The sequence below is a fragment of the Sciurus carolinensis genome, chromosome X (genome assembly GCF_902686445.1).
Source record: "Sciurus carolinensis chromosome X, mSciCar1.2, whole genome shotgun sequence".
Taxonomy (NCBI): domain Eukaryota; kingdom Metazoa; phylum Chordata; class Mammalia; order Rodentia; family Sciuridae; genus Sciurus; species Sciurus carolinensis.
In genome coordinates this window covers 90,875,897-90,901,797 of record NC_062232.1, presented here as the reverse complement: position 1 = coordinate 90,901,797, position 25,901 = coordinate 90,875,897, and the positions used below count along the sequence as shown (strand labels likewise).

The window sequence follows — 25,901 nt, the reverse complement described above, 5'->3', positions numbered from 1 at the left end:
TTTTGTGATGGTGGTGACACCTTCCTTTTCTTCTCACCACCTATGCCACTGGTGCTCAAGCATTTCATTTGACCCAGCTGATAATATTTAGGGAGATATACTAGCCATGTAATTTTTCTGCAGTATCCTTATTTTATCCTTATTTTAATAAATGCTTTGGAATATGGGGCATGAAATAATAAGTATGATCACACTGTTATTTGCTCTACTTATGAAGTCATAGTTCTTTACCCAGAATGGACATAAAGTTTGTTCTTTGTCAGAGTATGGACACTTGCCATATTCAATGGCAAGCCTCTTGGTGTATGAGGAAGCAGTTCTATATATCTCAAGTGTGAAGAGGCATAAACTTCCACTTAGAGTGAAATACTTAGTTTGAAAACTCTTCTTTGATTTCCTTTCTCCATTATTTCATTCCATAATATCTATTCAAGGAATATTTATTAAGCACCTACTGTGAACCTGTAACTGTGCTAGGTTCAAGTATTACTATGGTTATTAAGACACACATGATCTTTCTCTCTGAGGAGTAAAGCCTAGCAAGGGAACAGAAATTTAGTGAAGTTTAAGTGTAGCGCTATAGGGTGCTTTGATCGCAAATAGCAGATATAGCCAACATAAATAGGAGATTAAGGAAGGCTTTGTTCAAATTTCATTTAAACTAAGATGTAAAAAGAAGCAAGAAAAAGGGAGTAGAGAATGTTCTTGGCATCATAAAAGGTATGTGCTAGAAGGAGAGGTGAGAGATTAAGGTTGGTGCTTTTGAGAAGCTGAAATAAGTTCATAATGGATAGGGCTATGAGTTTAACTCTTTTAAAACTTACAACAGTCCCACTATATAGTAGTATTCCCTATTTGGTAGTTTTGGCAATTTAGGCTACGAGGTTAACTTGTCCTAGGTCATTCATCTCTAGTAAATGACAGCCTAGAATTGAACCCAGGCTGTCTGACTGTAGCATATTGCTTCTAACTTCTATATGGACTGCCTCTCAGCTAAGACATGGTGTTGTATTTGAAACCTGAATGATATTTTTTTTTCTTATGGGTCATTTTAAATACAATCTTTTTTAGTATTTTGATTGATAGACTATACTAAAGAAAGACTGTTCCAGGAGTTGGAGCTTGCAGTATCTGGATTAGTTTAAAAATGGTTCAGATTTGCTTTAGTTTTTTGTCACTGGTTGTGAATCAGATACTTCATTTGATATACAACTCTAAGGTTTCTCATCCATATTTTCCAGAAAATCGTAAGTGGGAAATTATAACTGTTATATTATTCATATATTTTTAATTAGCATAAATATGTATTCCTTGCAAGGGTAGACTTTTTGTTTGCATGCTAAAGTTAACCTGGCAGTATTTTTTTCTCTGATTTCTAAAGTTAAAGGGTAAACACAACTTATTAAATAGGTTTATAGTCTTTAAAAGTCATATGAGCTGGGCTTGGTGGTGCACACCTGTAATCCCAGGGGCTTGGGAGGCTGACACAGGAGGATCGTAAGTTCAAAGCCAGCCTCAGCAAAAGTGAAGTGCTAAGCAACTAAATGAGACCCTCTCTCTAAGTAAAATAGAAAATAGGGTTGGGGATGTGGCTCAGTGGTTGTATGCCTGAGTTCAATCCCCGGTACCTAGTCTCCACCAAAAAAAAAAAAAGTCATATGAATCAAAAACCTATAAATGAATGTATTTTCTTACAGTGAAATCTGATTTATTCTATAGTAAATTATACTTTTTTTTTCTTTTTCTTTTTGTACTGGGGATTGAACTGGATGCTTAACCATGGAGCCACGTCCTCAGCCCTTTTTAATATTTTATTTGGAGACAGGGTCTTGCTAAGTTGCTTAGGGCCTCACTAAGTTGCTGAGGCTGGCTTTGAACTTGTGATCCTCCTGCCTCAGCCTCCCGAGCCACTGGGATTATAAGCATGTGCCACTGCACCCAGCCTAAATTATACATTATTAAGATGAGGAATTGACTTCAGGAAGTCAATAGTTAAGATGTTAATCCAGATTTTAGTTGGAGTCTAACTGTTCGGTTGTAAATAAACTGTTTAAAATTAGTAGTAATTTGATATTGTTGACACATTTGGAGTTGTGTGTGCGTATTTGTTTAATGTTCTATAACTAGTGCTTTCATTTATTTGTCTATCATGTGACTGAGGATTCAAACAGGTATTTATACTTGGAAGTGTTTTTCAAGTAGGATAGGTCAGTGTCTGCTAATTTAGCCATACTTTCTTGCCTTCTTTGTGGGAACAGAGTTGGGGTACCACTAGGATCATTACTAGGATATTTTTGCAAAAGAGAGGGTCTTTGATAATACTTTGGGCCAACAGATGTATACCTTGCAACAGTGCTTGGAAAGCTGGGAAATGTGATTGCTCTCATTTTAATCAGTTCATCCAGGGATTAAGTTTGTTAGTTTTGCTTCAGAAGCACTGGCTCAATACAGTTTAACGAACCATCAGCCACAGAGCAATTTCCCTTTACTTTGGAGTAAAAGCATTAATTTTTGTGTAAAGATGTTACTGTATATTGTAGTACGATTGTATATGTAGCAACTGTATTATTTTATGATACTTAATGCTGTGAACTCATGCTGCTAGGTCCTGTTGAGGTTATTACAGGACACATTCATAGATGTGTGGGCCTTACAGGAAACGAGATTACTTAATGATAACTTTACTGTTTCCCAAAACATTTTGAAATGAAAATGTTGAGGAAAAGAAATGATTCAGCCTATTCTGCATTCCCCTTCATTATGAAGTCAGCTAGTACACATATGTAATGTGATATCATAGTTGATTAGAATTTCTGAAGCAAGACTATCTTAGGTAAGATGATATCCTCTGAAGTTTGAGTTTTTGTTCCCAGAGATCAGGTTGTAAACAAGAAAGGACTGACAGAGTTCACTTCTCATATCTCCTCCTTTCACAGGCCTTCTGATCATCAGTGTGAAAAGCAACACTCTGGGTATACCTATTACAGGCATTTAAGGAGTGATACTCATTTGGTTCTTTTTGCTTGAGATGCCTTCTCTAGGGTTAGGCTTCATACCCTGTGAGAGACTGATTCTAGTCAACTGAAAACATTTTCCTTATGGGACAGAAGCATGTGAGTTATCTGCAACAGTACTTATTTAATCTTATACCAATATCATCTTCCATTTGTGATTCTGTTTGTTTGACAGGATAAGTGGAATTCTTATCTTTCAGAAATTATTTATACTTTTATCTATGTGTGGAACCCCTTATCATTCATGATTGTCTGACTTTTTGATATTGCCCATTTTCTTACTACTAATAATTAATTTAAAAAATAATTTTAGATGTTGATATACCTTTATTTTACTTATTTATATTTATGTTGTGCTGAGAATCGAACCTAGCACCTCACACATTCTACCATTGAGCTATGAACCCAGCCCCTACTAATAATTAATTTTTTAGTCACATTTTGATATAGGAGATGGCAAGGGTGCTTAGCTTTAGGAATCACTTAACCTTGTAGTTATAAGATAAAATAAACATCATTTTATTTAGCTTCACAGATTGTTTTACTTTGAGTCTAGTTTAAAAACTAGGTATCTAATCTACTTTGCTTAGTACAGCTAAAGTCAATTTTTGGTGTCATTGTGCTTCCTAAGTAGGGCCAAACATCTTTTTGGCCATATTCATTGTCACTTGTCAACATACATACACATACTAGAAGAAATTGAAATCCTGGTGCTATATTTTTAACTTTATTATTAATTGATGAAACTGACACATTTTTGTAGAAGTTTTTAAAAATGTAGGACAGACATAAACCTAAAATCACCCGTAATTCTACAACCCCGAGACATTTTGAATTATAGCCCATATAAACCTGAGAAAATTGATATTGTACTTTCAATTTCATCTTAAATAAATTTCACTTCATGTATCTTCCATGTTTTCCCATATCCTTAAATACTCTTTGATAATAGTGCATCATTATTTTGCCAATCTCCTTTTGGGAATTGAGACTACTCCTAATTTTTCTGTTATCTACACCATAGTGATGACTATTCCCTATGCTTTTTTTTTGTATTTGTCTCATTATTTCCTGAGGATATTCCTAGAAGTAGGAAGTGAAGTTACCAGGTTACGAGGTATGACTTTAAAGCTCTTAATATTGCCAAAATGCTTTCTATAAAGTATGTACCAATTTTCACCTCTGTCAACACTATTATATAAAGTTCCTTGTTACGTGCTTTGGACAGCACTGAGTAATTTATTTTTAATTGGCAATACTTCTGACAAAACCCCAGTGCTTTTTTGTTTTAATAAATAAAAATTGTTCAGGGGAGAAATAAAAAGTACAGATGTAATATTACCAATAATAGTACTGTAAGGAACTTGTAGCCCCAGGTAATATGTTGGGAATCATTGGAACAGGCTATGTTTTTATTCTGAGTCTATATTTCTAAAAATATATTTTTTCTTTTTTATATAATTTATAGGGGGAAATGTGACTTTTTCCGAAAAATCATTATGCCATGAGTATTTGCTTCTCATTATATTCATCATTTCTGTGTGTATAGTTATTAATACTCATGTCTTTGTGACTTTTAAAAACAAAGCATAACTTTTGGCCATAAATGTACAAATTTTGTGGAAAGTCATGATTATTATATAGGAATTCTTCCTGGTCAAGATCATTAAAGTAGCAAGCATTTCCTTAAAGTATTATTCGGGTCTCTGATATTTTAATGAAAGCCTTGAAAATTCAGATTCACTTATATCATCATATTTTTTGAATAAACTTGAAAGGGAGATATTTGGAAAGTATAGTGTTTACTGTTGTGCATTCTGTTTGTCAAGAATATTTAAAACTCACTATCATAAGTGTCTGACCACCTAAGTCAAGAATTACCATTGTGGAAGCAATTTCATCTATTGAAAGTTTTTCCCTGTGGTTGTTTCAGAATAGTCAAGTTGTAGCTTAGGTGGACCTTAAAAGCACGACTTATTGATTTTTATGATTTATTGATGTTTATGGCTTACAAATTCTCATTTAAATGCAATTAATATATTGAGTGCTTCAAAAGAGAATGTTTTCATCTTCCTTCTCCTCCCTTTCCTCCTCTACCTTTTTCTTTACTTTTTTTTTTGTTTTTCTTTTCTTGTTTTGAGACAGGGTCTCACTATGTTGCCTAGGCTAACTTTAAACTCCTGGGCTCAGTGATCCTCTTGCCTCAGCCTCCTCAGTAGCTGGCACTACAGGTTTGTATTACTGTAGCTGGCTTGTTTTCTTTCTTGATACTGCTAATTTAATTTTGGGTAGCCACAAGGATAGAAACCATGTACTGTTCTGGGATTTTATTTTCTTATATTTTCACATTCATCTTCTATCTTATCTCTTAAGATGATATTAACAGTAAAACTACAACTGAAACTTATCAGAAAGAAATTCTTAATTTTACCATATAGAGAAGCACATATATAGTGCTTTTGTAATATTCTATAGTCATGGGAGGGAGAATAGTTTCTTTTTGAAATTATTTTATAATTTTATTGTTCTCAATTTTTTTAATTCTTACAAAAATCTTGCAAGATAGGTAAAGAGGAGTTAAATAAGTTTTAATATCAACTAAGTCCCTCACTTCATAATTTGTTTTATACTAATTTATTTTAAGCTAGAATGCATACCTATTCAAAATTTAAGATTTTAAAAGATTTATTAAAGAGTAAATGAAATTTTATAGCCCTCTCTTTATCATTTTTTTTAACTTTCATTGGACCAAATGTGGAAAATCTCTCCTTTGTAAATAGCTTCTATTATTCATTAAATATGAGGGAGAGGTGGGTTAGAGGCTAAAGAAAAATAGAAAATTTTCTAAAAAGAATTTAAAATGAGTTTGAAAGCTGTGATAAAAAATATGGTTAGGAACTTTGGAGATTTCTAATAAGCTTCAGGTAAAGGGAGCAAATGGTCAGGAAAAAAAAAGCACCCAGACAAAATGTCAAACCAGGTAAAGTTTGTGTTTGAGCAGCTTCCATTTCTCATGTTAGCCTGCATCCCACTGCTTAATTGTTTTGTTTACCCTGCTCTTTGTCACTGGTAGCAGAACAAGAAAGCATGCTCAGACAAATACTGTTCTAAGAAATGTGTACTGCACATTTCTTTTTAAAAACATTTCTAGCTGTAGATGGACACAACACCTTTATTTTACTTGTTTATGTGGTGCTGAGGATGGAACCCAGTGCCTCACATGGGCTAGGTAAGCACTCTACCACTGAGCCACAACTCCAGCCCTATACTACACACTTCTAAAAGTGAAATGGATAGACTCATTTGGTGTTCTTATTGCTTCACAACCTAATTTACATTCATTTTAAATTAGAGAATGATGATAACTATATATTTTTAAAATTGGCTTTGAGAATTTATATTACAAATTATTGTTTAATAATTTAAAAATACTTTATTAAGACATGATTGACATACAAAAAGCTGTGTAGATTTAATGTATACAACTTGATGAGTTTAGAAATATGGATACACCATGAAACCATCATCACGATCAATGCCATAAACCCATTCATCACTTCCCAAAGTTGCCCCTACATTCTTATTTATTATTTGTACATGGATGATAATGACACCTAACATAAACTCTACCTCTTAACATTTTTTAGTATGTGACAGTAGTTTTTAAACTGAATGTACATTATACAGTGGAACTTTAGGATTTATTCATCTTGCATATCTGAAACTTTGTACCCTTTAGCTAAAACCACCCCATTTCTCCCTCTACACAACTGCTGATAAACCGTCATTCTATTCTTTAATTCTATGAATTCGACTAAATCTGGTTCTTTTTGTAAGGGTTGTCATGTAGTTTTTGTTCTTCTGTGTCTTCCTTATTTCACTTAGCATAATATCCTCCAGGTTCATCCATGACAAGAGTTTTTTTTCAAAAATCAGTTTACTATTTCACTTTTAGGCTTATTTTGGCTCTGAAACTCTAACTTTGTTAGTAAGGAGTAGGATTTGTATGCATGCTGTTTATTTTCCTGTCCCAGGTGAAGTCTGGCACTCACATAGTAGGCACTTGATAATTCTATGTCTATCTCCATACTAATTAGAGGAAAAGTTATGTAACAAAATGAGTGCCAATAGAATTATTTGCTAGGGTTGAATGTTTTGGCATTTAAATTAGACTGTCATTGAGCTTAGATGAAAACATGGGTCTAATATATAAATAAGCATTGCTTCACAACTGGCAAAGTGAAACTATCAAGATACTGCAGATTTAACTATGCAAAGAAATAGTGCCTTTTTTCATAGATATGTACTTTATTACTGTTTTTTCCAGTGTTCAAAAGACTATGATGTTGGTTTTGAGTAGAACCAAGAATTTTGTTTGGCTAAAATAGATTATTGTTGGTCTAAAATATAATAGTGGTAGCTGTTTGTCTAAAATATAAGTGTACTTACAAGAAGTTTCCAAAAATATCTGTTGATTTGAAAATCTAAAAAATATTCTAGCTTCAAAAGTTACAAACAAATGAAGTGAAAGGTAGATATGAACTGTGATAAAACAAATGGCTTAAACCAGCTGTATATTCTGACAAGTGTTATTTGTTCCATGAAACATTTGATGTTATTTACAAACCAAAACGGGCTATAGAGATATTAAGGCACAGTCATTGCCCCAAATGAACTTACAATTTTAGATAAGTGATTAAGAGAAAGTCATAATACAAGTTAGTATAATGCAACTTAAGAACTAATTAGAGCCATTAGAGAAGAGCTATAGGAGTTCAAAGAAGGTCAGAAATTTTAGCTTGAGGTATTATTGAATGTAATCCACAAAAGGTGGTTTTTAAAGCAGAATTCTGGATAAAAAGAGAGCACAAATCAAGAGAACTTCAGAGAATGTGAATATAACCTAATTTTAAAGGCAATAAATGGTTTTGTTGGGGTAGAGTACAGGCAAAGTAGGTATTTTTGTCTATTAAAATAATAAAAATATTTCATAGTAGAATATTCAGTCGTGCTGATGGGAGTATAAATAGGTACAACCTTTCTTCAAAGTACTTTCTTGTATATCTCAATAGACTTTCCTCCCACCCTCACCTTCCCACCCACATCCCATAAAAGATCTATCTTTGACCTGGTAATCATACTTTTAGGAAATATGAGGGAATAATTTTATAGCTTTGAATTGAGTATATGACTAAGAAGCTAGAAAGGAGATACATTTTACTACTTAAAACTTACAAAGCATTATTTGTCCAAAAGAAGCACCTGAAATGAAGTGAAAAGCTATACTGGGAAAATATTTGCAATATTTCAAAGGGCTTGTTTCCTTAGAATACAGAGTGCTCTTAATGAATCAACAAAACAATGAATAATTAAATGGAAAAATGGGCATAGGACTTATGCAATATCCTAATATGAGAAATTTAGATGTAGTGAAATATTTTTGGATATCCATTGAATGAAAATGAAAAAATTTTAAGTAAAAGTGTTTTAGGCACCGAGCATGCTGTTTAAACCAGAGTTGGAGCAGATGTGAGGAAATCTGCACACTGATGTGCTGCTGGCAGAAATGTAAAATTGTGTATTTTTCTGAGAACAGTTTTTCTTTTTTGAAATAACTTTTAGATTTTAACTAAAGAGTTGTTAAAGTAGCACACCAATTCCATGACCCTTTACTTACCTTCTAATCTTAACATCTTAGATAATGATACTATCACATTGTTAATGTTGGCACGATTCTATTAATTACAATACAGGCTTTGTTCAAGTCCCATCAATTTTTACACTTATGTCCTTTCTCTGTTTCAGTATCTAGTCCAGGATCCTACCTTGCATTGAGTTATTTGTCTCCCTAGTATCCTTTAATCCATGATAGTTCATCAGTCTGTCTTTGATAACCTTGACAATTTCGAAGAGTATTTGTAGAATGTCCCCAACTAGGGTTTCTCTGTTTTTTTGTTTTCATGATTTGACTGAGATTATGAAATTTGAGCAAGAATATAACCAAAATAATACTGTGTTCTTCTTGGTGCATCCTGCCAGAGTTTGCATAATGTTGATGTGCCTTATAACTAACTGGTGATGGTGGCTTTGATTTTCTCCTTAAGATGGTGTCAACTGTGCTTTTCCAAAATAATGTTACTGTTTCCCCCCTTGTGTTAAAAATATTAATACTTACATTTTATTTTATTAATAAAATAAAATATTTATGGGAGATCCTTTGAAACTGTGCAGTATCCAGTTTCAACTTTGAAATTTTGCTCACCATTGTTAGCATTCACTGTTTCTTATTCTTTCTTGTAGCAATTATTCCTGTGATGTTCTAATGGAGATTTTCTATTTCCTTTATTTCTTCTATATGTATTAATTAGAATTATTAGGTAAGGAAGATTTGTCCCTTTTGCCTCATTTGTTTATTTAGTCAATTATTTATTTGTGGGAGTAGGAATCATGAATATTATTTTATTCTTTGGACTATAATCTAGTATTATCCTTATATTGTTGCCCAAATTGTACCAGCTTTGACCATTAGGTTTGGCCCCTTGTAACCTTTTGACCTGTTTCTTTTTTAAACACTTTCTTTTTTTCTGGCACCAGACTATACCAGGCTCATATTGTATTTTTCCCTCCCTGTTCCTGGAATCAACTACTCCAGTGGGCTTTTGTTCCTTTTACTGGGGAGTAGTATTTGGAAAATCATGATCTGGGTGTTGGATATGCTCATTGCCACTGGGGTATTACTGTTTCTAGGTCTAGAAGTCAGTTTTTAACAGAATAAATTTTAAAAGATCATATCTTTTTGATTCAGTAGTTCTGCTAGAAATATATCCTATAGTGGCACTGGCATAAAAGTGTTGACAAGGATATTCATTGTTATATTTCTAATAATGAGAAATCAGACAAAATCAAAATGTCGACCAATAGAAAATATTGGTTAGACTTAATAGAGATATGGTCATACAATGGAATACCATAGGACTGATAAAAAAATATATCTATATTATCTGATGTGGAAAGACATGTAAGAGAGTTGTATTTTTTAAAAAGCAAGTTGCAATGTATATAGATAATATGACTCAGTTTTTGCTTTAAAATTGTGTGTATAATTAAAATATGCTTAGAAAAAAGGATTCAAGTTTACTTTCCAAACTTATTTCTAATCAAATAAAATACTTTCACTTTATTTAATGTATTTGGTAATGTTTGAATAGATACAAAAATACCATTTATTTATTTATTTATTTATTTATTTATTTTTGCAGCACTGGGATTGAACCTGGGGTGCTTTATCACTGAGGTACTTCCCCGGCCCTTTTTATTTTGTATTTTGAGACAAGGTCTCATTAAGTTGTTCAAGCTGGCCTCCTGCCCTGGCCTCTAGAGCCTCTTGGATTACAGATATGCACCACTGCACCTGGCTTTAGAACACTTAAGAAAAGTTATCTAACTTTTCCATGAAACAACACTCTAGCCTATTACAGTCTAGAATTATCTCCATAGTGGTCATACTATAAACAATACATTTTTGGTAGTTATACTTAAGCTTAAATATTTCTTAATATATTTTAATATTTATGAATCAAGTGAAACAATCTTATCATTTTAGCCTTCTGGAACACTCATACACATATGTCTTCTTAAGGGGAAAAGAAAAGATTCTTTCATAACTTAAAGTCTGAGCCTCCAATAGTTTGGCTGGCATAAGAAAGTTATGTAGTCCTGTTTTAAGTGAATCATTTTTTGTTCCTTTATAATTTTAAAACTCAATTTTAAGTATACATTTTTTATCTATGGAAATTTTGGAAGACATAAATATATAAAAATATTAAAGCATATAAAATTCATTTGTAATCACACAGCAGCAATGTGCCTAAATATTTGGTGTTTATGTTGCTAATTTTTCTATGAATTCATAACATTCAAACTTGGTATATATAATGGAATCATACTCATATTATTTCTTGATATTTCTAAACTTCGAATTGCATTCCACTATGAGAGTTTTCACCCACAAGTATATGCCAGTTTATAGTTTATAAAAACTTATCTAAAATAAGACCTGTACAAGACCATTGCTTAGGAAATTGCTTTGAAAAAGACTTTCCAGAATCTGCTTTCAGATTTGAATGTTATGTGATATTTTCTTAATATTTTTCCATTCTTTTCTGAAATGTTCTATTTTAAACTTACTAAGATTGATCCTGAGACATTAAGTACCACAGGAAAATTCATCATGCTTGAAATATTTCCAACAGATGCTATCACAAGTTTAGTATTTACTTTAATTTGGAAGAAGGTTTTCAAAATATTGGTTAACAGACTAACTTATTTACAGAGAGGGTCATAACCAAACACATTAGTGGTTTGTTTTTAAGTCTGTCCCAAAATATGAGGGTTGTCTGAAATTGAACAACACTGCCTTGTATGTGTATCAGTGTTTGCTTTTTTTAAAACCATTTTTACTCTCATTAGTTGCATGAACATTGTTTTGCTCCCTGGTATTTGGTGATTTGGGCTTTCTCAATGCTGCCTTCTTCCCTAATTGTAAGATGGTCAAGTTTCAATGCTGTATTATCTTTTTTCATACTACCAGGTTATTATTAAGTAGAAACAAACATTATCTAGCACTTTAGTGTGTTAAACATTTGCTAAGCTCAGACTTAACAACAAAAAGAGTAAAAAACAAGTGAGTGACTAAAGTTTGTATTATAATTTTAGCCAAATCAACCCTGTCCCTAATCATGTATAAATAGAACCTGCATGGTGGTAATCTGCTTAGATCTTTTGTATTAAATTATTTCTTCAATTTATTTTAATAGAAGGACTATAAAATGACAGTGTGATTTTGTAGGAGGGATGCTGGGAGAGAGGAAAGTGAAGGACCAATTTTTATGTAGTATAGAAAAACTCCATTAAGCTAGATAAGAAAGATTACTTTCTTTCATTTCTTTTTCTTTTTTATTTTCTGGGGGTGGGGTAGAGTGAGGATACTGAGGATGGAACTCAGGACTGCACATGCTAAGTACATGCTCTTCCATTGAGTTAAACCCTCAAAACCCCCCCTCTCTCCCTCCCCTCTCCCCCCCTCTCTCCCTCCCCCCTCCCCCCTCTCTCTTTTGTTGTTGTTTGTTTTTTGTACTGGAGATCAAACCCAGAGGCACATAACCACTGAGCCACATCATCAGTCCTTTTTATACTTTATTTAGAGAGAGTCTCACTGAGTTGCTTAGGGTCTCACTAAGTTGCTGAGACTGGCTTTGAATTTGTGATCCTCCTGCCTCAGCCTCCTGAGCCACTTGGATTATAGGCATGAACTACTATACCCAGAAACCCCTCTTTTTATAAAATAAATGACCTTTAAGGTTATAGGCATCAAGAAACATTTTATCTTCTTTTGGTACTGGGGATTGAACCCAGAGTCTCGCTCCTGAGTGTTCTACCACTGGGCTACAGTCCTGGTCCTTTTTTAAAAAATTTGAGACAGGGTCTTGCTAAGTTGCTGAGACTGGCCTTGAACTTGGAATCCTCCTGCCTCATCCTCTGGAGTGCTTGGGATTATAGGCATGTGTCACCATGCTGGGCTTTATCATTCTTTGTATTAAAGAACCTCTGAGACTTGCTTTTCCTTGCCCTGCTGATTTGAGGTTGGAAATTTTATGTGACTAGGTTGAAACTACTGTCATGCAACTGGTAGGGTTCTGATGCCTGACCATCCCGACACTTGACTTCTTCTCTAGTGCCAAGGGTCAAGTGTTGACTATCCTTTGCAAATTTTTATTGATGGAATTATTTTCCAAGTGTGACAAACTAGTGGATAGTATTAGATATTTCCCTGCTTCCTCCCTCCTCCTTCCTGCACCCTCCCACCACTTATAGATCTTTAACTGCTTTTATAGAAGGATGATTTTTTGTCATTTTTCAGTTATCAGAATTATCTGTGGAAGAAATATATAATTTATATGTACAACTGTGAAGTTCTTCTCTTATAACAATTATCTTGTGAGCTCTTTGGACTTTATTTTAATATGTTTATTCAAGATTCCCCCCCTGCTTTCATGTTAAAATAAATGGGAGAAAAATAAGGAAATCTGACATAGCCTAACTTCAGTAGTCTTAACCATTTGTGTTCAGACTTACACTTTCTTAATACGAGATAGCATTTATTCTAGTAGTAATATGAAAGCAAAAGCCAAAGGGCTGATATTATTTCCAGCAATCTTTCTCCCAAAATGTAGATGGTGGATATTAAGTTGAGGTTGAAAGTAATTCTGTTAAACAGAACAAAGGCATCATTTGTTAGTTTAGTGATAGGTCTGGACACAAATCATTTGTTCTGTCATCCTTCTAATGGTACCAAAGGAGAAAATTCCAGTTACTATTAGCTATTTAGTGTTATGATAACACTAAATAGATATTTGTTGTTATGTCTTCTATTGAGATATCTGGATTAAAAAATATTTGAAGGATTATTCTCACAACATAATTGTATGCAAGTAGTAGTGAGTGCTAATCAATGGAATAAAAACTTCAGTTTTTCAGAATCATGACATCATGCCTAAGGACACCCCTGTGGTAGTGAAATGTAAGTTAGCAATATGAAATCATTGATGGGTCTCATTTTATTGAATTATTTAATGATGAGTGTGCAGATGGTAACAAATCCTCTGCATTGTCTAAAATAAGTTAGACCTCAGCCACAAAACTAACCTTTACCTTATCAATATATGTATTTTAAAGAGCATTACAAAAATCATCTGTTTACAAATTGAGGGAAGAAGAAAACATTTTTATTTTTCTACTTAGGCCATGAATGCTGTATTTATATTTGCAAAGAATCTTGCATTGTTTAAAGATAAATACTTAATTTTAGTTTTGATGGAAACATAGACATCTACAGGCATTTGGGAGTGGGAATTCTGTCTTGGTAGATTGAATAACTTGCTGTGGTCAGATGTTGTCTTGTATCTCTGAAGTTGGTATTGTCTGAAAGTTGGGGAATTAAAGGTACAAAGAAAGATATTAAGAACAACTTCTTATTTTTCCTTTGGTACTGGCTTATCATGGGTTATGGTGCACAGGTAATGTGAAAGCTCACTTGGTTTTTACAGGGTTCATTTCTCATGTAACTGTACTCATACATGTTTTCTCTTATTGCAGATTGAATCATAGAAGATATACGTGTTCCTTAAAGGAAAAGAGGAAATCTGTAAGTATGTGTCATTTAGAACTTCTAAATGTGTAATTATATCAACTTTTTGAGAAAATTAAGGGACCATACTAACTGGCATCTTGATACCTTGTACCTGTATCTAGTCAGTGATTCATTATTTTTGGTGAAGTTAAATCTATAGCAATTTATACTTGCCCCAGTACATTAAAGCTTATTTCTAGTTAGTAGCTATTTCTCAAACAAATAAGTTTATTTCTGATCTTCATAAATTTAAGTATCGGCAGTGTCCTTCACTGAGGTCTCTACTTTAGAACATGATCTGTAGTAAAATAAATATAACAGAGCGCCTAAACTTAAACTCATAGTGTTGGAGTCTTGAACTTTGAAAATGACCTACTGCAGTGGTTCCCAAATACTGATTTTTAGACCAGTGGCTAGCTAGAAATTTTTACTGGTCTAAGGTGAAATGAGGAAAAGGACAGCAGATCATGAGCTTCTTAAAAATCAAAACATTTTCAATTTAAAGGCTTGCTGCTTCTTTTTAAAATTTTTTTTTAGTTGTGGATGGACACATACCTTTATTTTGTTTATTTATTTTTATGTGGTGCTGAGGATTGAATCCAGTGCCTCACATGTGCTAGGCAAGTGCTCTACCACTGAGTCACAATCCAGCCTGGATTGCTGTTTCTTATAGGATATATATACTTCTAATTTTGGAGAGTTAGACATGGTCTTTTTATTTTATGAAATGATGGTGATAGTAAATGATAGGACTCTCTTTAATGTTCATATCTGGCAAAAAATTGACAGCTCTGTATCATTTCCTCTCACCATCTTATTATTAAAAAATTTAAATCGCCTTTGATATCTTAAAACTTGAAGGCATCTTTCTCATTTTACAGGTGAAGAAGTAGGCACTGATAGGTTATTAACTTTGTTACAGCCATTATAGCTCAATAGCTCCTGAACCAGGACCAAAACCATGTATCTGATGCCCCCTCCCTGGTATTTCTGGTCTTCTGGGAATTGCTTTCATTTTAATAGCTTATGAATGTCAAACAGAAGACATAGTAGCTCTTATGGGCCAATAGCTAATTTTTATTTCCAAACACAAAGAAATCAAAAAGATTTGATATTCTTATGTATGGCAAAACATCTGACCAACTGCATTTAAGAATTTACAGATAGTATCCTGTGGCATTTTGGAGAATTCTTTTCAATTATCATAGCTTTGTCTCAGCTCCCACAAAATAAGTTTCAAAATAGAAATAAATAATTTCCTTATCACTCTTGCTTCCTTAGTGAAACATGGGTCAGGTAAACAAATGAATAGAAAGAGAAATAACAGCATGGAATGTATTCTTGCCCCTAACATGGAGATAAACTCTAGGAGTAATTTTCCATGACTTCTTGTATTTGGTTTTGTATGGCTTCTTATTTAAGTTACGAATTCTTTAATTTCTGAAATGTCAGACATACCCTTAATGGAATGTTAAGGATAAAAATGGCTTTTTAAAATTATCTACTGTCTTTGGTATACATGCCCTTCTTCTTTTTATTAGCCACTGTTGATAGAATGACCATAAGATTTCAATCTTCAATAGACTTATCAGTTTGAGTTCTTTGATTAGTTTCACTTATAAGATGTTTAATACTGAAGAGTAGAGAGAAATCTTTTTTAAAAAATGCTACAGTTTCACATTAGGGTGTTTACATAGCCGAATTGTAGTGGTGGACTTGGCCATTTTGTAAGAAATGGTTTAAGACTGTTATTGCATAACTTTTAGCTGTATAAATTACTGGGAAATAACACTGGCAAAGAACCAACATATTAAACTGCCTCCTTCTGTAGCAAATGTGGAGGGAAGGTCATGTGGCAAATAAAGAAACAGGTCTAGTTGCAAAATTCTCCTTATAACACAAAGATATTCCTGTGGGAAATACTGCTAGTTACAGATTATTTTTGAACCTAAACTTATATTTGACAGCCCTCAATTGTATTACTTTGTAATACAAATTGTATATTTCAGATGATAGGAGATAGATGATAGCAGATATATATGTAACATGTAGATATACCCTGTATATCTGTTACTTGAACAAAACATATTTATTATAAGTTAACTCAAAAACTATTTCTGGTTAACTTATGTCAAAATCAAATGTGTCTGACAGAGAAAAGCACCCAGCAAATTGAAGACTTTACAGATGAAAATAGTCTACACTGTGGTGTTGTTGATGGGCAGTTTCATTTAGCAACAAGGTTGCAGAACCTTGAAATTGTCATTTGTTATATGCTTCCCTTCTATAGCATTGAACTATTTGTTTCCCTCCAAATATCTAACTCCCAGAACTTGGTTTTTCTCCCTTTTTCATGCTTAATAAAGTTGGATTGTAACATCATATTTTGCCAATAGGTGCCACTTTTTAGCAAATTTTACATTCAAAATTACATAGAGCATTGGGGTAAATTATATACCTAATTATATAACTAATTCTTATTGTAATAAATCTACATATTAAAAAATCAATCTCAGTTGCTTAAGATGAGCAATATATATTTAAGCATATACAGTGTATGTGTAGTGTGCAGCAACATTGGCTTCTCATTTCAACATGTATAGATAGGATCCAAATTATGACAACTTATGACCTAGAAACAACATTATCTGATGCATGTTAGAGATATTCTTAAGGCATTATGGGAGGGGACTCATGTTAGAGCACGAAAGAGCATCTTCAACATGGCTGCCGAGGTGCTTTCTTTACTGGGAAAAGCTGGGAAGAGACTGACAGGATGGCGACTGCAGGAGTTAATATCTCTCCAGGTGATGAAGTAAACAGTTTGGTTAATCTTGTGAGAGACACACCCAAAGATCAGTCAGAGTTGTGATATGCTTTGAGTCAAAATAACTAGCATAAGTGCAATATGTTGATACAGCGCATCTATATATTCATCTTAGGTTTCTATTTTGCCTTTTTTCAGTTTTAAAGTGTATTTATTATAATTACTACATACCTGAAATTAAAGTTTGATTGTGCAGATCATTTCATATTGATTAGACTTATTCATAACAATTTTAATTTGGTGAGTCTTAAAAGGGGCAATCTGATATATATTTCACGTGATAATTCATCTTGCATACTGGCTGATACAGAGCCTGCTAGCTACTCTCTTAATGCCTTTAATGTCTTAAAATATTAGAATTTTGTAAGTTTAAAATATAAAGTTAATTACATTGTAACATATCTACTTAAAGTTTGATTTCATTTAACAAATATAACCATTCTTTTTAAATAGAGTATTTGAACTTTCTCTTATGTATTTTAAAATCATTTGGAAGTTTTTAATAGTGTGTGAAACAAGATTTTTATAAAAGCACTCCACCCCTTTACAAAAGCCTTGGTGATGCAACATCTATTTAGAAATATGATTTTAAAATGTCTAGCAGATATTTTTAATCTTTTGGAACTATTGTAATTGTTTTCTGGTTCAGTGCTTAGTTGATACAGCAAATTCTTTTCAGAAGGGCAACTATCACTAATTGGTATTTAAATTAGTCTTAAATAATGTGGGACTTGAAAATGTGATTTCTTAAATGATTTGAAAATCAAATCAATGATTTTCAAATTGATATATTTTTTAACATTTTCACAATGTCAAAGCCAGGTGTATTTGTTATTGCTGTTTCAGCCTGACAATTGCACCCATCTTTGCTTGGTTTAGTTCATTTTCTAAAACTTTTGGAAAAATAACTTGGCATTAACTAACTTCAATGTATTAGTTTTTTTTTTCATTGTTAAATTGGTGTTATGCCACATGCTTCTGGGGGAACTGATTTCTTCTTTTAAATTCAGACTTTAATTAGTATGTAGTATTTTGTTTACTTCGTGTACTGGAGCTTAATGTATCACTAATGCTTTTTGTGTTTAACCTTTCGCAGAGTGTTTGAAGTAACTGGAATGAAATACTTATCATTAAACTTGTTCTTAGAACAAAATTTAATTATATCTGATTTTTCACTAAAATTTCTAGGATTCACCAAACATCTCAGATCACAGGCAGTAGAATCAGAACTGAGTTCAAATCCTTACTCACTGTACTTACTTTGGGAAACTATTTAATCTCTTCTCTGTGAGTCTGTTGTAAAGTGAGGTTATTTCTTTGCAGGGTTAAATGAGATAATACATCTAAAATACAGCACAGTACCTCACCCATAGTAAACATTCAATGAGTGGTTGTGAGTCTGGTTTCCATATGAAATTAAGAACTTCAACAGGAGCACTTAACTATCCCGTGACTGAAGATGATACCCTTGCCCTTTCCAGACAAATACAGTACCTGATCCTAAGAAAGTACAACTCAGACTTCATGTTTTCACTAACAGTGGGACAGCAGTATCACTTTTTTGTGTGTATAGAAGGACTGCATACCTTTGTAAAAGACATCAGTGAAAGAGCACATAGTGAAAATTGTGTAACCTTTGTGCTTTTTAATGCCAGTCTTTTACCCTCTCCAATAGGTAGTTTTTCCAGCCTGGTATTTTCTGTTAAGCAACCAATAACATATTCAAATTCATTCTAATTAGTAGAATTGTAAGAGCATAGTATTTCCTAGAATGCTGGCACATACAAAGGCTTTTTTGGTTTGTTTGTTTTGTACCAGGCTTAGAACCCAGGAGCACCTAACCACTGAGCCTCATTCCCCAGCCTATTTTTAAATTATTTTTAAAAATTTGAGATAGGGTCTTGCTGAGTTGCTTAGGGCCATACTAAATTGCTGAGGTTGGCTTTGAACTTGTGATCCTTCTGCCTCAGTCTCCGGAGAGGCTGGGATTATAGGTGTCTACTACTGTGCCCAGTCACAAATGATATTTTGAAATACGGTTAACTGCATTCAGATTATTGTACTTACATATGCTTTTACTTTTTAGTTTCAGAACAATTCTATGTATCTTCTTGTTCAACAAATCTATTAAACAACTAACACACAGAGGTACTGTTCTGGTCACTAAAGATTCAGCAGCAAGATACAAACTCTCTACCTCATGGGTATTGTGTTCTACTGGGGACATAGACATTAAGCATGAAAAATAAAACCTATGATATATTAGTGAAAAGTGCTAAGGAGAAAAATTAAGCAAGAAAGGAAGTGTTGGAGGTCTGGTTTTCAAAGATGGTGGCTGAAGAAGGCCCCATCTGAGAAGTTATTTGAGTAAAGACAAAAAAGAAGCAAGGGAATAACTTACACAGATATCTTAGAAGAACATTCCACACACAGAGAATAGCAAGTATAAAGGCAAGGTCATGTTTGATATGTTCCAGGAACATCAAGGAACAAGTAGAACTGCTGCAAGGGAAAGGGTAGTAGGAGCTGAAGTCAAACTTGATGTGTAGTGGAAAGATGTGTTCTTGTAGATCACATAATAACTTTAGCTCTTCAGTGAATCGTAGAGATTCTTTGAAATTTTTGAGCAGAGGAATGGTAAGATCTAATTTACAATTTAAGGAGAGCACTCTAGCTGCTGGGTTTAGAATTTATTATAGGGCGTAGAAGGTGAATGTAGGCAGATTAAATCAGCTATTGCATTTATCCACATGTGAGATGATAATGGCTTGGAGCAGGATGACAATAGTGGAGGTGATGAAAAATAGTTGAATTAGATATTTATTAAGTAGAGTCATTAGGTTTTACTGATGTGTTGCAAGTGGAATGTGTGACAAAGAGAAGACAAAGTATGAATCCAAGATTTTTGGTCAAAGGCACTGCAATATAATGAGACAGGCGAGACTGGATGAAATAGAATTGTGGAAGGACAGTCTGGTTTAGTTTTGAATATGCCAAATTCAAGGTACTTAACTGATACCTAAATGAATTCAGTGAGGAAACATTTGGATATATGAATTTGTATTTAAGGCAGACCTCTAAGCTTGGGGGAGAAATTTGGGCATCATCACCATATGTATGATATTTAAAGCTACAAGACTAAATCAGATCACCATGGGATTGAGTGGAGATAAAGGAGAGATTCAGGGAATGAGCATTGTAGCATTCAGAGGTCAGGGAGATGAGGAAGCAGTACAGTAACAAAGAAGACTGAAAAGGAACACCCAGAGAAATACGAAGAAAACCTGAAGAATGTCGTTTCCTGGATGCCACACAAAAAATTCAAGTAGAAGGGTCAACTGTGTTAAAGGCTACCAGTGGGTAAAGGAAGATGAGGGCTGAACTTTAATTGACCATTGGATCAAACAACATGCAAGTCATTGGTGACAATATTCAGAAAAATTTTATGTATTGGTAAGGGACAAAAGCCTGCATGTAGTGGGTTCCAGAGAAAATCGAAGATAACTACATAGACTATTGCAAGGAGTCCTAAAGAACTGGGCTATAAATGAGAGCTAGGTACAGAGAGGGAATGGTTTTTAAGATGAAAGATGATAGTTTGTTATGACACTGATGGGAATGATTTGGTACAGCAGGAAATATTAATTGTGCAGGAGAGAGAGACATAATGGGTAAAGCTGCACTACCATGACCATGTATATACAAAGGTGTAGCACACAAGTGAAGGGGTGGCCCTTAGGTGCAATCATACACAGTTCATCCACAGTCACAGAAGAGTGAAGAGCAAGCCACAGATATGAGTAGGTTCATAGGGGAGTCTGTGAGACTTTTTAGATTATTTCCATTTTCTCTGCAAAATAGTAAGCCAGGTCAGAAACTGACCATGAGGTGGAAATGAAATGTTGGTGTCTGAAGAGAGAAAATAGGATGTGAAACCTGGAAGAGTAAGCCAGTGAGTAGACTTGCTCAGTGTGGCTTCTGTGCAACATGGAGAGCCCACTTGAAGTAGCAGCCATGAACTTAAAGTGAGACATTCAGTAGTTATGTATTTCTCCAAATTCAGCTATGTGGGTACAGTTGCACATTAAGTGGAGAATTGAATTGGACCAGGTTGTAGTTTATCTGAGTACAGCAAAGTGAGAGAGTGACAAGAGTTGAGTGTGTGTGTGCCAGGGACTGATTATGATTGCCCTTGGAATTTATGTGGGGGAAGATAAAGGATTCTCGCAGCAATACCATGAAGCAGGTAATATAAGCAGTATTCCTATTTTACAGATGAAGCTGTTGATAAAGTTTTTAAGTGACAGGTCATATATCACTTGTTCAAAGTCACACTTGAAAGCAGACATTGAGGTTAGAACTGATACTGCCTGGAATATCAAGACTTTCTCCTCTTTAGAATACAATTCATCTTCCCTTAGTACAACAGCAGAGTAGTCAATCTTGAGTTGCAAAATCATCATATGCATATGTCTTTAATGTCTAACTTCTGTGTAGTAAAGTTGATTAGGAAATCATTGTTTTCCCACAGACTTAGGTCATAAAAATGGAGCAGTAGTTTACACAGAAAGCATTAGACATTTGCCATACTACTTTGTTTTTCAAAAACATCCTGTGCTGTTCTTCCCCCTTTAATTTGCTCAACTATTTGTTTTCTTTAGTAGAACGGTCGTCATTTCCCAATAATTGTCCCTTGCTTTTGAAAACATAACCATCCTTCACAACCATCACAAAACGTGTGTGTGTATAAGAGAGAGACAGAAACACCTTTCTTGATGGCTGAAATTTCTCACCCCCACCCCCCGCAAGTGGATGCAATTTTCTTGCTCTTTTGAATTCTTTTAGTATTTTGTTCTTTCTGCTTTTATGGGGCTTTTCACAGTCTGCCTTATGGTTATTTATGAGTTAACCTCTGTTCCCAGCATGCATTTGAATACATGTATTATTTGAACATACACATGCATTAATGTTTAAGGGTATATTTTGCTCATGTTTTTATCAACTGCTCAACACCATGCCATGCTCTTACATTCAAACTTTTTAAGTGAAATGAAATGTTCAAATCTTTTTTGAAATGAATTATCGGTAAACCAAGTGTGACTCCAGAAAACCTTTGGCAAAGAAGGATTTTAAGATGATAGGCAAAACTGGGCAGAGGCCAACTGATGTGCCTGAAAGAACACCCGGTGTTTGGTTTGTGCTGTAAAATTAATTTGCTTCTAAAAGATGAGGGATCAGATAATATCAGTGGTTTGAATATTCAGCTGAACAGGAGGTTCTAGGGAGTCCCTTCAGGAGCTATTAGAGCCTCCTCTGCCTGAGCAGCTCTGCTTTTGGTTTTATCTATATTTGTATTTTCACATCCATGTAAATTTTATTCAAATAGATGACCCATGACTCCCTCACCATGTCTAAAAAAATTTGAAAACCTTGAAACTAAAAATCTCTCTGGTCTCCCCTCACCTGAATGTTCTTTGAGCATTGCCTCATGTGTGTGTTTATCTGTATGTCTCTGTATTCAGCACTGAAGATATGTAGAAGGTTTTTCCGTTCCTCCAAGACTTAAAAGTAAATACATATAATAGACTAAATGTATATAACATCATGAATGACTAAAAAAACATACAATGCAGTTTAAATCCAATAAATGATGAACTTTTCAGAGACCGTTTTCTACTTCTTTCTATGTCTTTGGCCCCTAGTCTGAAAATTTTTGGTTTGAGGGTGAGGTAGTATTTAAGGGCATTTTAGATATGTGAAGACATATTTTTTGTCTTCTAATATTGTCCCTGAGAATTTAGATATTCAAACAAGTATTTTTAATTTCAAACTTTAATTACCTTTTGGTATCTTTTATATTTCCAATAAGAAACCATGTTTTAAAAATTTTATGTAGTCTAGCTCATTGTTTTATCTTTCAAGGTTCATTAAGAGGTATTACAAAATCTTTGTTGTGGGACTGGGGAGATAAGCTCAGTTGGTAGAGTGCTTGCCTTGCAAGCACAAGGCCCTGGGTTCGATCCCCAGCACCCAGAAAAAAAAAATCTTTGTTGTAAGAAATAGGTATTGGGCTTGACAGGCTTAAGAACTGCTAGGCTGTGCTACATAGTTAGGTGCCCTGTTTTTTTAAAATGATGGTAATATAATGAAGTATCAGATTAAATGGTTAATAACATAGGAAGCCAGAAAACTGCAAGATTATTGTGGACTTGAGTAGTCATGAAATTTTCAATGGAAGAGAGGACTGTAGCAGGGGATCTTGTGTATATGAAGGCCATGGGCACTGTGATAGACAATTGACACACTCCATCTTGAAGAAATGAATGACCAGACTTGTCAGACTGAGAAAATTTCTACGTGTTAAGTGTGTAATAGAATTTAAAGTTGGAAGGTGTTTTAGTCAGCTTTTTTGCTGCTGTGACTAAATGACCCAACCAGAACAATTGTAAAGGAGGAAAAGTTTATTAGAAGACTCAGGGTTTCAGAGGTCTTAGTTCATAGAAGGTAGGCTCCATTCCTTGGGGCTAGAGGTGAGGCTGAACATCATGGAGGAAGAGTGGCAGAGGGAAACAGCTCACATGATGATCAGAAAGCAGAGAGAAAACCTCCACTCTTCAGATACAAATATATACCCCATAGCCCCACCCCCAATGAACTACTTTCTCCAGCCACACCCCACCTGCCTCCAGTTACCACTCAGTTAATCCCATCAGGGATCAATTCACTGATTAGGTTAAGGCTATAGCCCAATCATTTCTCCTCCAAACCTTGCATTGTCTCACAGGTGAGCTTTTAGGGGGCACCTCACATGCAAACCATAATAGAAGGACCTTTTCTACCTAGGACAGAAATTCTTAATTCAAGTTTGCTGTCACCTGTTAGGGTTCTTGAATTGAAATCATGGAACTCATGAATCCCCTGAAATTGTATATATTGTTTTGCATATCTTTCTGTGGGAAATGGGATTCATAGTTCTCACTGAATTCTCAGTATCCCTCTCCTAAGAGGTTAAGGCTTAGTGATCTAATCTGATCTTGGACTAAGATGATTTGCTCAAGGTTACACAGCCACTTGGTGGTAGACATGAGGTCTGAAACCCAGTGATTTCTAGTTTCTTGTTCACTACATTCAGCTGAAGGCCATGAACAAAGGCAAGGCGGGATTAGGTTACCATTTTGTACTAATCAATGTAAAAACAACTAACATGGGGTCAATTGAATTAAGTCTATTAGTCTGTTTGCATAAGTTGCAGAAGGATGTGCGTCAGCTTTGCTTTTGAAGTGAACTAATATTTTAATTTTCATAGTTGAACTATACCCTGCAATTCATCAAAATAACTTTTTTAGCTCAAGCCTGACTCCTTGCAGGATGATATTATCCCTGAGACTGTTTATGCACTTCCTTTCCAAAGGCACAGTTTTTCTTACCTGCATTGGCACCCAGTTTTCTGCCTACTCAAATCAAAACTACTTTGCTTAGTTTGTCAGATCCTGTACTACCATAGCCTACTTAACCAACTTATATCTCATTCCTTAAAGTCCTCTTATTCCCACCTACGTATCTTTCTTTGTGAGATTTCCTAATCTCGACTGCCCTCCATTCTTTCTCCATTTACAGATGCCTGACATAAGATCTAGCTTAAATAAATCTAATTCCTACAAAGCTCCTTCTAGTTACTCTTGGCCATTTTGCATTTCTTTTGAACTCCTTTTGCATCTACTATGCACCATAGCACTCTGTTACTTATTACCTCAGTGCTTTTCAGTGGAAATGCTTCAGTGGTCTCCTTGGGAGTTGCGTTTCAGGAGGTCTGGAGGGGGACCCGAGACATCCCAAATTCCTGCTTTAACTAAAGCAACTCCAGTTCAGTATTAAATGTGGGCAGTTACCCCCTTCCCTCATCCTCCAAAGTCTGAATAACATTGGGTCTTAGGTGCTACTTGCCTCAGAAGTGTTACCACACAATAGGCGAGGGCCAGGATTTAATACTGCTTCAGACTTATACAACTCCACCCAAGCAACTGATGCAATTGTGAGTACAACATGGGTACTTGGGAAATGATTTTACACTCATTGCTCCCATTATGGAAATAGGGGATAGTGATCAACATTACCTCAGAAATGTACCTTAATGAAGAACTCAGAATAATATTTCTGGGTTGTTCTTTGAGATATTAACCTAAATTGTGCTCATCCCCTTTTTGGGATACAATACCTAATCTGATTTAAAGCTGTCTTGTTGATATGCACATATTTAGAAAAACCTCCTTATTGGCATACCCTGCCCTCCCAAAGTTTGGCCAAACTTAAATATCATATTCATCTATTTGCACCAGCCTTAGTGTTACCCACCTGTTTTAGTCAACTTTTTCATTGCTGTGACCAAAAGACCTGACAAAAAACAATTAGAGGAGGAAAAGTTTATTTTGGGGCTCATGATTTCAGAGGTCTCAGTCCATAGATGTCCTACTCCATTCCTCAGGGCCCAGGGAGAGGCAGAACATCATGGCAGAAGAATGTGGTGGAGGAAAGTGGCTCAGGACATCGCACCAAAACGCAGAGAGAGAGAGAGCTCTGGTCAACAGGGACACAATATAAACCCCAAAGCCATGCCCCTAGGGACCACCTGCTCCAGTCACAACCTACCTGCCTACAGTTACCACTAAGTTAATCCCTATCAGGGGATTAGTGCACTGACCAGGTTAAGTCTCTCATAACCCTATCATTTCATCTCTAAACCTTCTTGCATTTTCTCACACATGAGCTTTTGGGGGACACCTCAAATCTAATCCAGAACACCACCTGACTTACAGAATGATCTTCAGATTAACAGTACACCTAAAAATTTGGTAAACATTAAATTTGGTGCACT

General features: G+C 34.6%; 1 protein-coding gene across 4 annotated transcripts in view; it reads left to right on the top strand.

The window, feature by feature from the left end:
- Acsl4 (acyl-CoA synthetase long chain family member 4) overlaps positions 1–25,901 on the top strand; it is a 92,014-nt gene that overhangs the window by 16,935 nt on the left and 49,178 nt on the right. For 3 of the 4 annotated variants that reach the window (XM_047536197.1, XM_047536199.1, XM_047536198.1), the window contains exon 2: positions 14,169–14,217. The gene's annotated coding sequence lies outside the window, so the exon portion shown is untranslated. Of the gene's footprint in view, positions 1–14,168; positions 14,222–25,901 lie in introns of all 4 variants that reach the window. The other variant, XM_047536200.1, reaches the window with a different exon arrangement.